Consider the following 12,692-nt stretch of genomic DNA (forward strand, 5'->3'; position numbering starts at 1 on the left):
GTGTACTTTAATTGTTTTGATTTGCTTATTTAATGTGTCAGAATGTTTTGCTTGCATATATATATAGGTATCAAGTGCATGCCTAGTACTTGTAAAAGAATAGATTTTTCTTTTTGAGATAGGGTCTGACTATGTAGGCCTGGATAACCTAGAACTGTGGTCTGTACCTCACAGACCACATTATCATACTCCACAAATTGCCTGCTTTTTTTTGTTTGTTTAAAGCAGAGTCTCTCTATGTAACCTGGCTGTCCCTGAAACTTTCCATGTAGACCACACTGGCCTCAGACTCAAGAGATCTGCCTGCCTCTGCCTTCCAATTGCTGGTATTAAAGGCGTACACTACCACACTTGGCCTGAAAGACAGTCTTTTTATTTATTTTATTTATATATTTAGTTTTTGGTTTTTCAAGATAGGGTTTCTCTGTGTAGACTTAGCTGTCCTGCAACTCACTTTGTAAACCAGGCTGGCCTTGAACTCAGAGATCCACCTGCCTCTGCTTCCTGAGTGCTGGGTTAAAGGTGTATACCACCATTGCCTAGCTGAAAGACACTCTTAAAAAAAAAAAAGTGGGTTGTCTACGGCCATACCATCCTGAACGCACCTGAACCCAATCTTGTCTGATCTCAGAAGCTAAGCAGGGTCAGGCCTGGTTAGTACTTGGATGGGAGACCACCTGGGAGTGGGTTGTTGGAGGCAGTAGATTGTCCAACAATTGAGATCCTCAGAGATGGCTTGGAGGTTAAGAGCACTTGCTATTCTTTTTTTTTTTTTTTTTTGGTTTGGTTTGGTTTTTCGAGACAGGGTTTCTCTGTGTAGCCCTGGCTGTCCTGGAACTCACTCTGTAGACCAGGCTAGCCTCGAACTCTCGAACTCAGAGATCCGCTGCCTCTGCCTCCCAAGTGCTGGGATTAAAGGCTGGCTAGCACTTGCTATTCTTACAGAGGACTTGGATACAGTTTTCAGCATCTATTCATGATCATGAGTAACTCCAATTCCAGAGCATCCAATGCCACCTTCTCACCTCCATAGACAACAAGGAGGCACTTACTACACATGCACACACACACACACACACACACTCAATACATTTTTATAACAAAACAAAACCCAGCTGGAACAGAACTTTTTCTTTTCATTTTTATACAGCTAGATTTATTTTCACAATGCATTACATTTAAATGTGTAAAAGTGCACAGCAGCAAAAGTTAAAAACAAAACAAAACAAAAAAACCAAAAGGTCAAAAGGGAAAATGTCAACTGCTTTGGCTGAAGGAATATGGCTCTCATTAATGGTAAAAATCAAGAGCTGGAAGTTCAAACTGTGTTTGCACACATGCACGTGCATGTGTATGTGCGTGTGCGTGTTTGGTTTTTTGAAACAGGGTTTCTCACTCTGTAGACCAGGCTGGCCTTGAACTCAGAAATCTGCCTGCCTCTGCCTCCCAAGTACTGGGATTAAAGGCCTGTGCAACCACTGTGTGGTGAGGAAGGTCTTTTAACTATTATTAGGTTGGCTACTAATTTGCCATGTGACCAAGACCCTTCTCTCTTCCTCAGCTTTTTATTTTGTGAAACAAAGTAATTTTATTGTAAATAATCTTAAAGTCATCAGTAGCTCCAGTTAAAGAAATTGTAGCCTACCTCTAGTTTATAAGTACCTTTCCAGAAATCACAGGTATATGACACCAGGATGGCTCAGGAGACAGCCAGGTGGCTTCTGTCCAAAGTTGATTCAGTTCAAAGAGCAAAGCTAAAACTATTTGTCAGTCTTGGCCTCATTCAGTCTGGGAAAACTTCTTTGGAACCAAAAGTTTCCAGATAGGATTCTTTTGTGTTGAGTGACAGCACCAGGTGAGGGTCAGCTCCAGCTGTGGCTGCTGTAATTCAGAAGCAGGCCAGATGGCAATGTTCAGGAACTTCTCTCGGGCTAAGTGGAGCACCAGGGGAGATGGATGCCTTTTCCTTTGCTTTCCTTTGTTTAGTTTTAATGGAGAGAAGTGGAAAAAGAAAACAAAATTACAGGAAGAGGTAGAAGCCTGATTGATAGAAATCAGTAGTAAAACAAAACAACAACAAAAACCCAAGCTTCATGACATTTTATAACAGGAAAAGATAAATGCTAACAGAGCTGGATAGAAAATAAAAGTTGGTTTCCAGCTTGGAGGATGGCTCTGCAAGTAAAGATGCTCATTGTCAAAGCAGAAGACCTAAGTTTGGCCCATGGACCTAAACAGTAGGAGGAAGATTCCTTCAAGTTGTCTCTGACTTGTGCCATTGCACATCCCAACCCCCAAATATAATAATAAATTATAGTAAGCTTAGTAAAATATTTTAAAACATATTTTCTATAGCTAGAGAATTTCTTGGAAATAACTACATTTAAAATAAATACATATTGTAGCACAGAGGGAGGTATTGGAGGTATTTCTCGACTTTTCTCTACCAACGCTGCTTTTTCTGACATACTGACTCATGTAGAACTTAGAACTGAATATTACCTTACAGTTCCGTCTTCTCCTGGGGATATTTATATATGAGGGAACTGAAGCACAGAGAAGTTGGGTAGCTTGCCCAAAGTCTAGCTCACAGATCTCTAGTACATCCTATCAATATCTAAAAATTGATGGATGGATAACTGATGTGAGCTTGATTTAAAAAAAAAGAAAGAAAAGAAAAAAAGAAATAAAAAGGTTACAAGATTTGTCCCAATACCTTGGGGACTTTTTTTTTTTTTTCAAAGAAAAAAGATTAGATCGCTACTGGGTCAGAGGGGACAGCAGAGAGGGAGGAGAGATGGAGTGGAAAGGGGACAGGTGTCCAGGGACTCCCAGGAAGGTGAGATACTCAAAGGCGATAAACACCACAGCCTTCCCAGCCTCTCCTTACTCCTGTCCACCTGGTCCTGCCTCCACCTCCCAAGGTTGCTATTCCAGGCTTGTCTCCACCTCCATTCGCCGAATTCCATTGCTCTGTACGACCTTAATTCGGCCTTAGAGTGTATAACACAGTCGACTTCTGGGAAAGTAAGATACAGTAAAACTTTAAAAACTTAAAGGGTAGGGAGCCAAGTCTTCCTGGATGAACAGAGACTGCTACAACCTGTAATTGCAGCATTGGAGAGGCTGAGGCAAAAGCATTGCTGTGAGTTACAGACTAGTAGGAGCTGCACAGGGAGCCTCTATCAGCTAGCTAGCTAGATGACAGAGATTGGAAGGTGATAGATATAGGTAGATAATAAATAGGTAGATATAGATAGATGATACCGGTTGATTGATAGAAGATACATAGAGGTTGATAGATATTTAGACAACAGCTTAGGCCCTGCCTTCATGAAATCTAAATCTAGCCAGGTGATGGTACTATATACCTTTATTCCAACAGTAGGGGAGCAGAGACAGGCAGGTCTCTGAGTTCGATCGAGGTCAGCCTGATCTACAGAGCAAGTTCCAGGACAGCCAGGAATACACAGAGAAACCATGCCTCAAAACAAAACAAAACAAAACAAAAACAAAAGAATGAGAGAGAGAGAGACAGAGAGAGAGAGAGAGAGAGAGAGACAGAGAGAGAGACCCAGTCTACAGTAGGTAAGGTTGACCCTCTGTGGCTGCTCAAGTCTCTCCTGAATATTGGTGGTCATGGGTGGAGGAAACAGAGGCTAGGGAATTAAAACAGCACTCAGGGAGGCAGGGCTGGAGAGAAGGAGAGATGGCTCAGCAGTTAAGAATATACATATTGCTGTTCTGGAGAACATCAGTTCAATTCCCAGGACCCATGTAACTCCAGCTACAGGGGATCCAACATCTCTGGCCTCTATAGAACCCACATTCACACACACAGTACAAAGACACACGTATACATGGTTAAAATTAAAAATAATAAAAACGAGTATTTGAAATGGAGCTGGGTAGAGGACCATGCATAAGGCCCTGGGTTTGAGTCTCCAATAAAAAGAAAAAAGAAAAAATTAATACTAGCCTACTGTGGTGTTAAGGCAGAAAGCTGTTTGAGCCCAGGAGTTCAAAACAGGAGGAAGAGAGATTAAGACTGAAAATGGTGCTAAGCAGTGGTGGTGCATGCCTTTAATCCCAACACTAGGGAGGCAGAGGCAGGAGCATCTCTGTCAGTTCCAGGTCAGCTTAGTCCACAGAGCTGTTACACAGAGAAACTCTATCTCAAAAAAACAACAAAACAAATAAACAAAAGGCAGTGGCAACTGGTGACAGATTCATGGCCTAAGACCTGAGTTAGAAAGTCACTTCTCCAGCCGGGTGGTGGTGGTGCACGCCTTTAATCCCAGCACTTGGGAGGCAGAGGCAGGCGGATTTCTGAGTTCAAGGCCAGCCTGGTCTACAGAGTGAGTTCCAGGACAGCCAGGGCTACACAGAGAAACCCTGTCTCGAAAAACCAAAAAAAGAAAAAAAAAAAAAAGAAAAGAAAAAAGAAAATCACTTCTCCAATGACTTCCAAGTTAAGCACAGACGGTTAAGAACCAGATAGAGATCTCTTTGGCTATATCCGGTCTAGACTCAGAACCCCCCTACTTCCTTTCCCTGAGGCCTAAGAGGCCTAAGTAATCTGAGGTGGTGTGCTGACTCAGGGAAGCAGGTTAAACCAGTTCCTACAGGCCTGGACCTGTCCTGTTAGAGAAGAGGCCTACTGATCTCCTATGGACTTTAGCCTCAGCCAGCTACAGAGTACCTGGACAGGGGAAAGATATAGAGAAGAACATACACATTAGCACGGATCTCAAAAACAAATGGAGCCCAATTGGACCTTTTAGTGCTGTAATCCCCAGAGGCAAAACTCTGATTACCTTTTTGCCTAGTTCTGCACAGTGGTAGCTGGTACCTCTTGTGAGTCTCAGATTGGCTTCCTAGTGCCTTGTTCCTATTGGACAGCTTTGCTCCTCAGAGTTGCTGAGACAATGGATTCTCCGGGAGCTCAGTTTTCCATTTCTCCCTCCAGGTTCCCTGAGTCGTATGGAGAAGCCAATTACTTTCCTTTAGTGGCTAGCCTCTTGCTCCACCGTGGTTATACAGGGTAGACTACAACCGGAAGGAATTATGAGGCTCCAGGTCAGAGTTTGGTTAAGGGCCTGGTGGGAGCCTCCAGGGCTTGAAGCTCTGTATTAAAGTTATCTCTAATCAGTGCCTCTGTTCCTTCGTGCTCATAGTTACTCTGGCTGAGTTAAAATGAAGGAGATCTACCATCATCCCAGGACTGTAAATCCACCATAAAATCTCAGTAAATGACTCTGGTTGTTCAAAGCCTGAAGAATGCCCTACAGAAGCAACTCCATTCCTTGATCAAAGAAGGTCAAATCCGTCTGGAGAGATTTAATGAAGTGCTTTATTATAGTTGAACAGCTGCCTAGAGCCAGGCATAGTAGACTTGGGAGACTAAGGCAGGAGATTTACAACTTTAAGGCCCATTTGTAGTACAAATTTATTTCAAAAAAGCTGAATCATTGCCAGGCATAGTGGCACATACCTTTAATCCCAGCACATGGGGAAGCAGAGGCAGGAGGATCTCTGAGAATTAGAGGCCAGGCTGGTTTACATGGTGAGTTCAGGCAAGACAGGATTACACAGTGAGACCCCCAAAGAGAGGGGGAAGGGCTCAGAGGGTGTCTGTCTACTGCCGAGCCTAACCACCTGAGTTTGTTCCACCTGAGTTTGTGTGGGACCCACACAATGGAAGGAAAAAACTGACTCTCACAGCTTGTCCTCTGACCTCAACACGTGCAGAGACACTCCCCCCCGCCCCCAGTAAATAAATATAGTTAATTAAGTAAATCGATCCTTTACAAGCAAACAAAACTACCAAGAACCCAAATCAAGCAAACAAAATACAGGAACATCACCCCAAACCACCAACTACTAGGAGAATCAACTGCAGATACAGATGCTGCTAATGTAATTCCTGTAAAATTCCATTCATGGAAGTGGGTAACAGCCCATTTCTTACATAGAAAGATACACATGGCTTTCTTTTCTTTCTTTCTTTCTTTTTTTTGTTTTTTTTTTTGTTTTTTTGAGACAGGGTTTCTCTGTGTAGCCCTGGCTGTCCTGGAACTCACTCTGTAGATCAGGCTGGCTTTGAACTCAGAAATCCGCCTGCCTCTGCCTCCCAAGTGCTGGGATTAAAGGCGTGTGCCACCACCACCTGGCGGCTTTATTTTCTTATTGTCATTATTGTTATTATATTACAGTACTCTAGCCCTAAGGTATATTCCTTGTATCCATCTGGCATGTTGTGATGTGTGTGTGTGTATGTGTTTGTATGTGATACGTTTAGGCTCATGTGTGACATGTTGCACATATGGAGAGCACAAGACAACTTTGTGGTTATCTCCTTTTGGTATTTTTTACAATGGCCCGTTGTGTTTTTTTGAGAAGCATAGATTGGTTTCAAAGTCTTGGTGATCCTTCTGTGATGGCTTGTATATGCTTGGCCCAGGGAATGGCACTGTTAGAGGGTGTAGCCTTGTTGGAGTAGGTGTGTCACTGTGGATGTGGGCTTTAAGACCCTCATCTTTGTTGTCTTGAAGCCAGTCTTCCACTAGCAGCCTTCAGATGAAGACGTAGAACTCTCAGCTTTTCTTGTACTATGGCTGCCTGGATGCTGTCATGTTCCTGCCTTGATGATAATGGACTGAGCCTCTGACCCTGTAAGCCAGTCCTAATTAAATGTTGTCCTGAGGGCTGGAGAGATCGCTCAGTTAAGAGCACTAACTTCTCTTCCAGAGGTCCTGAGTTCAACTCCCAGTAACCACATGGTGGCTCCTAACTGTAACTGGATCTGATGCACTCTTTTGGTGTATGTCTGAAGACAGCCGCAGTGTACTTATATAAAAATAAATCTTTTTTAAAAATGTTGTCCTTATTAGAGTTGCCTTGGTCATGGTGTTTGTTCACACCAGTAAAACTCTAAGACACCTTCCATTTCAGGCACTTATGTATTGGGATTATAAGTGTAAGTCATCATGTCAGGCTTCCCATACGGCTGTAAATACATATTTTTGTGAGGCTGTGTATATATACATGGTTTTGTACATCCATCTATACAGAAATCATAGGGAAGATTAGTTTAGGGATTACAGCCCCAAGAACTTCAATATCTGGTTCTACAGCTCTGCTTGCTTTGTCTCCCCTCGCCCCCCACCCCCAGACCTAGCAGTGGGTTTTGTAGGGCTGGGGAGGTAGTTCAGGTGCACCTTGAAACAAAGAGTTTTATAATGGATCTTTGGGGGCACAATTTCTTCAGCACTCTTACTAGGTGTTGATTCAGGAGAGATGCCTCTAGAATTTGGTTAAGTTCTGGCTCCCCCTACTGGGAATGTGATGGATTCATTGGCCACACATGCTAAATAGACTAGCTCCTCAAGGAGACCCTTGAAGTAGAGTTAAACTCTCCTTTCTTTTTCCTTTCCTTCTCCTTCCTCCACCGTCCGTGTTACAGAATTAGGGTCTTGTTATGTAGCTCTGATTAGTTTGAACCTGGCTATTGAAGTCTAGGTCGACCTAGTGCATGGCAATTTTCCTGTTTCTTCCAAATAATACTTGGATTACTGGCATGTGCCAGTGCACTCAACTGAAGGTTGGTAAAAGTGTCTGTGCTGCCCAGATACCAACTATGGGCAAATCTAGTGATAATATTTTAGGTTTCTGCTATGTGCATAAATATGTATGACTATATTTTTGTTGTTGGTTTTTTCGAGACACAGTTTCTCTGTGTAGTCCTGGGTTCTCTTTGTAGAATTCAAAGACCTGGAATTCAAAGAGATATGCCTGCCTCTGCATCCCAAGTTCTTTTTTTTTTTTTTAAGATTTATTTATTTATTATTTATGAATACACTGTAGCTGTCTTCAGACACACCAGAAGAGGGCATCAGATCTCATTACAGATGGTTGTGAGCCACCATGTGGTTGCTGGGATTTGAAATCAGGACCTCTAGAAGTCCAGTCAATGCTCTTTTTTTTTTTAAAGATTTATTTATTTATTTAATGTATATGAGTACACTGTCTCTGTCTTCAGACACACCAGAAGAGGGCATCAGATCTCATTACAGATGGTTGTGAGCCACCATGTGGTTGCTGGGAATTGAACTCAGGACCTCTAGGAAGAACAGTCAGTGCTCTTAACTGCTGAGCCATCTCTCCAGCCCCTGCCTCCCAAGTTCTGATGACTAATGACATAGGTGATCATGCCTGGCTGATATGTATGATTCTATAGAGTTCAGAGAGAGATAAGAGGGAAGGAGAGAGAGATATGAAGCCAAGGATGACCTGCAACTTTTTTTCTCCCCAGACAGGGTATCTCTGTGTAGCCCTGGCTGTTCTAGAACTCACTCTGTAGACCAGGCTGGCCTCAAACTTAAAAGATTCCTCAGCCTCTGTCTCCAGAGTTGACCTTGAACTCTGATCCTCCTGCCTATGTGCACTAGGGTATGAGCTGGTGTCAGCCACTGCACCTGGTATGAGAATTAAACTCAACTGGAAACCTTCCTGCCTCAGTCTCCCTAGTGCTAGAATTACAAGAGCGTGCCATAGTCCTGGCTTATTTGGGGGAAGTGTTGTTTTCTGTTGTTTTGTTTGTGCTGGGGATTAAATCTAGGACCTTGTGCATGCTAGACAAAGTGTTTTACATTTGGGCTATATTGCTAGCCCTAATTTTTTTGCTTGTATGATTCTGAAACACGGTATTGCTCTATGGCTTAGCACTCACCATGTAGATCAAACTAGTCTCAAACTTTGGTGATCCTCTTGACTGTTTCCTCAGTGCTGAGATTACAGGTATGCTACCATACATAGCTACTTTGTTTTTTGAGGCTATCACCTGTTGCCCAATCTGTCCTTGAACTATGTAGCTACACATAGGTAAATACTCTTCCTGCCTAGTGTTGGGATTACAGGTGTGTACCACCATGCCTAGCTCCTGGTCTCTTTGTGATGACATTGACCCACAAGTACTGTGGTCATTTCCTTATTTACAGACATGATCTGCGTAGTGGTGCTGTTTGTCCTTCTAGCCATCTGCACCAGCATGCCTGTTAGAGTACCTGATAATTCCCAGAAATCAAAGGAAAATTCTCTACATTTTGCTTTTTCTACCCACCCACTCACTCACATACACACACACACTCATATACTCACACACACACTCACATACTAACTCACATACCCAGTGATACACACTCACTCCACTCACACACTCACACTACAGCACCCCCCCCCACAACACCCCATCAGTGTAGGGCCTCATTTTGAGTACACAGCCCTAAACAGCTGCACAGCTAGAACCAGCCCCTGCTCTCTCATTCATACTCAGTGTTGGCAGATGGCACGTAGGGGCAGGTATCCCTTCTCAGGGATCTGTGTTAGTACCTTAAAATACACTCTAGCTGGGTGCTGGTGGTGGTGCAACACCCTTAATCACAGCACTTGGGAGGCAGAGGCAGGTGGAGGCCAGCTTGGTCTACAGAGCAAGTTCCAGGACAGCCAGAGCTACATAGAGAAACCCTGTCTTGGGAAAAACACAAAAACAAAACTACACTCTACATCATAAAAGAAAAAGGTCCAACCCAGGCACACACACAATCAGAGCACTTGGATTTTGGAGGCAGGGGGAGTTAGTTTAAGGCTAGCCTTGGTTACACAAGACCTTATCTCAAAAAGCAATAAATAAATAAACAAAAATAACAAAACCAAACAAACAAAAAAACAGCTGGTGGTGGACCTCTAAATATGATCACTTTTAGTGTAGCAGACTAGGGGACAGAAAAGCTGTTATGATGTTACCTAGAGAACACACTGAGGACTCAAACCTGCCCCATACTTCACACCAAGACAATCAGCTCTGCTATTGGCAAATACCCAAACCACAAAAGTACCAGAGATAAACCATTCATGAGGTGTGATACTTTTTGTTTTGTTGTATTAGGGTCTTGATATGTAGCCCTGGCTGTCCTCCAATTCAATCTACTTCTGACTCCTGAATGCTGAGATTGGAGGAGTGTGCGCTTGTGTCCAGCCTTCTTGGTATAGACAAGCTCTTGTGTAGCTAGGCTGGCTTTGAACTATGTAGCTGAGACTTTCACTGGACTCCTGACCCTTCTGTTCCCATCTCTCAAGCAAGCACTATTGGTTACACCATGGCTTATTTATTCATCTATTAATTTTATTTTATATTATTATTTATATTATATATATTTGGTTTTTTGAGACAGGGTTTCTCTGTGTAGTCCTGGTTGCCCTGGAACTCACTCGGTAGACCAGGCTGGCCTCGAACTCAGAAATCCGCCTGCCTCTGCCTCCCAAGTGCTGGAATTAAAGGCGTGCACCACCACTGCCCGGCTTAATTTTATTTTTTTTCCTTGAGGTTTCCAGACCTTTTTTTGTGTATGATGTTTGTCTGTAGGTAGCTGGTTCCATTGTTTTAGGTGGCAAAGCTCAACATCATAGCTGGGGCTGTGGGGAAAAAACAGCTGGAGAAGGCTGTAGAGATGGCTCAGTGGTTAAGAGCACTGTCTGCTCTTCCAGAGGTCCTGAGTTCAATTCCCAGCAACCACATGGTGGCACAACCGACTGTAATGAGATCTGATGCCCTCTTCTGGTGTGTCTGAAGACGGCGGCAGTATACTCATATACATAAAATAAACTTTTAAAAAATCTGGAGAGAATAGATTTGAGAGTACAAGAAAAAGGAGAGGTTCCTCTATTTTCAAGTACAGAGCCAGTGCTCTAATTTTTCTCCATTTCCTGTCACCTCCTAGAAGACTCAACCAGGTACTATGCGCAGGGGACCAAACCTTTACCAAATGAACCTCTGGGGCAACTTAGGATCTAAATCTTAGCACTAAAGAGAACAAAGACTTTTGACTATTTCTACTCCTCTGACTGGGTTGTGAGGGAGGTCACAGAAAGCAGTGGTTGAGTTTTCTTCCTGGCTACACCATAGGACGTTAATTACAGATCTCACTACGGTTAATAAGCAGCACAGAAACCCCATGCTGAGCACAGTGAGTATTATCCTCTAAAATCCTTAACTTTGGTCAGACGTGGTAGTTCATGCCTGTAAACCAGCTCTGAGGGGGCTATGGTAGATTAGTTCAACGCCAGCCTGTGCTCTTACCAGGTGGGACACGGCTTAACTCTGGGGGCCGGGGGGGGGGGGGGGGGGGGGGCGGGGGGGGCCGCATAGGGAACAAGAACATTTAATGAACACTGAAGAGCTAGGAATTCTCTTCAGCAAAGGAGCCAACGGATGACAGAAGGAGCCAGCCGCTCATTTGGAATGAAGCAGGCAGCACGTGGCTTGGAAATGAACAAGGAGATTCTTTCATGGCCTGGCAGCAGGGGCTGCTCGCAGGAAGAGGGCGCCATAAAACCCACAAAGTCCCTCTGTGGTATGGAGTTTGCTGCAAAGTCTGACTAGAAATGGGGAATAGGGCCAAGATTCCATGGAGGTCAGAGGTCCATGGCAAGTCCACAGCACATCTGCCTAGGCACCCTTCTGAACATGTTCCATAGAGTCCTACAGTGTGACACAGGAAAATCTCAGGAGGAAGAGGTGACAGCCAGGTTTTGCAGTGTTTGCTGGTAATCCCAGCACTTAGAGGAGGCCACGGCAGGAAATTCAGGACTTCAAAGTCATCCTTGGCTATACAGTGAGCTCAATGCCAAGTTTATCTCACAACACAGTCATTTTTAAAAATGTTTTTAGCATTTAATCATTCTTACGCATATGGGTGTTTTGTCTGCACATATGTTTCTACATCACATGTATGCAACATGCAGCAAAGTCCAGAAGAGGCCATCAGATTTCCCTGGGACTGGAGACACAGTTGTGCCGTGTGGGCTCTTGGACTTAAACCCTAGTTCTTTGGAACTAGGTGCTCTTAACTGCTGACGCCATCTCTCCAGCCCAGCACTGGTCATATTTAAAAAGCTGATTTTAATGAGTGTTTACCTGCATATGTGTGTATATAACATATGAATGCCTGCTGCCCTTGGGAGTTCTGAAGAGGGTGTTGGATCCCCTGGAGTTACAGATGGTTGTGAACCACCATCTAAGTGCTGGAAACCACTGGGCGGTGGTGATGCATGCCTTTAATCCCAGCACTTGGGAGGCAGAGGCAGGCGGATTTCTGAGTTTGAGGCCAGCCTGGTCTACAGAGTGAGTTCCAGGACAGCCAGAGCTACACAGAGAAACCCCGTCTCAAAAAAACAAAACAAAAAACAAAAAACACCCCCCCCCCCCCAAAAAGGGGGCTGGGAGCCAAATTCAGGTCCGCTGAAAGAACAACAAATGCTCTTAACTGCAGTCTCTCCAGCTCCTGATGTTTACTTCCTCCACACAATGGAATATTTCGCCCAGATCTTGGACTCCGATTTGTTTTAAGGAAAGGGTAGTTCCAGGCCCTGTCCAAATGTCACTCTTTGTAGGACATATTCTCAAATTGCTTCAACTAATTTACCCACCCTCTTCTGTCTTGCAATCTTTGATCATCAAGGTCCCAATGCAAGTTTGGTCTGAATCAGTCTATAATGCAAACTCGAAAGTCAGCTACAGCTGGTGTGCCCTGGAAAGCCGGTGAGCAGCTGTGGCCCAGAGCTTAGCATGGCTGGGTCTTCCAGAGTTAGCTGTATGAAGATCCCAAGACTTAGCAGTCTTTCCCCCAGCTTTG

General features: G+C 43.9%; 1 pseudogene; it reads left to right on the plus strand.

The window, feature by feature from the left end:
- Positions 1-577: 577 nt before the first annotated feature.
- LOC114630811 lies at positions 578-700 on the plus strand (annotated as a pseudogene).
- The last annotated feature ends 11,992 nt before the right edge of the window (positions 701-12,692 follow it).

This window comes from Grammomys surdaster, unplaced genomic scaffold (genome assembly GCF_004785775.1).
Source record: "Grammomys surdaster isolate TR1022 unplaced genomic scaffold, NIH_TR_1.0 344, whole genome shotgun sequence".
Classification (NCBI taxonomy): domain Eukaryota; kingdom Metazoa; phylum Chordata; class Mammalia; order Rodentia; family Muridae; genus Grammomys; species Grammomys surdaster.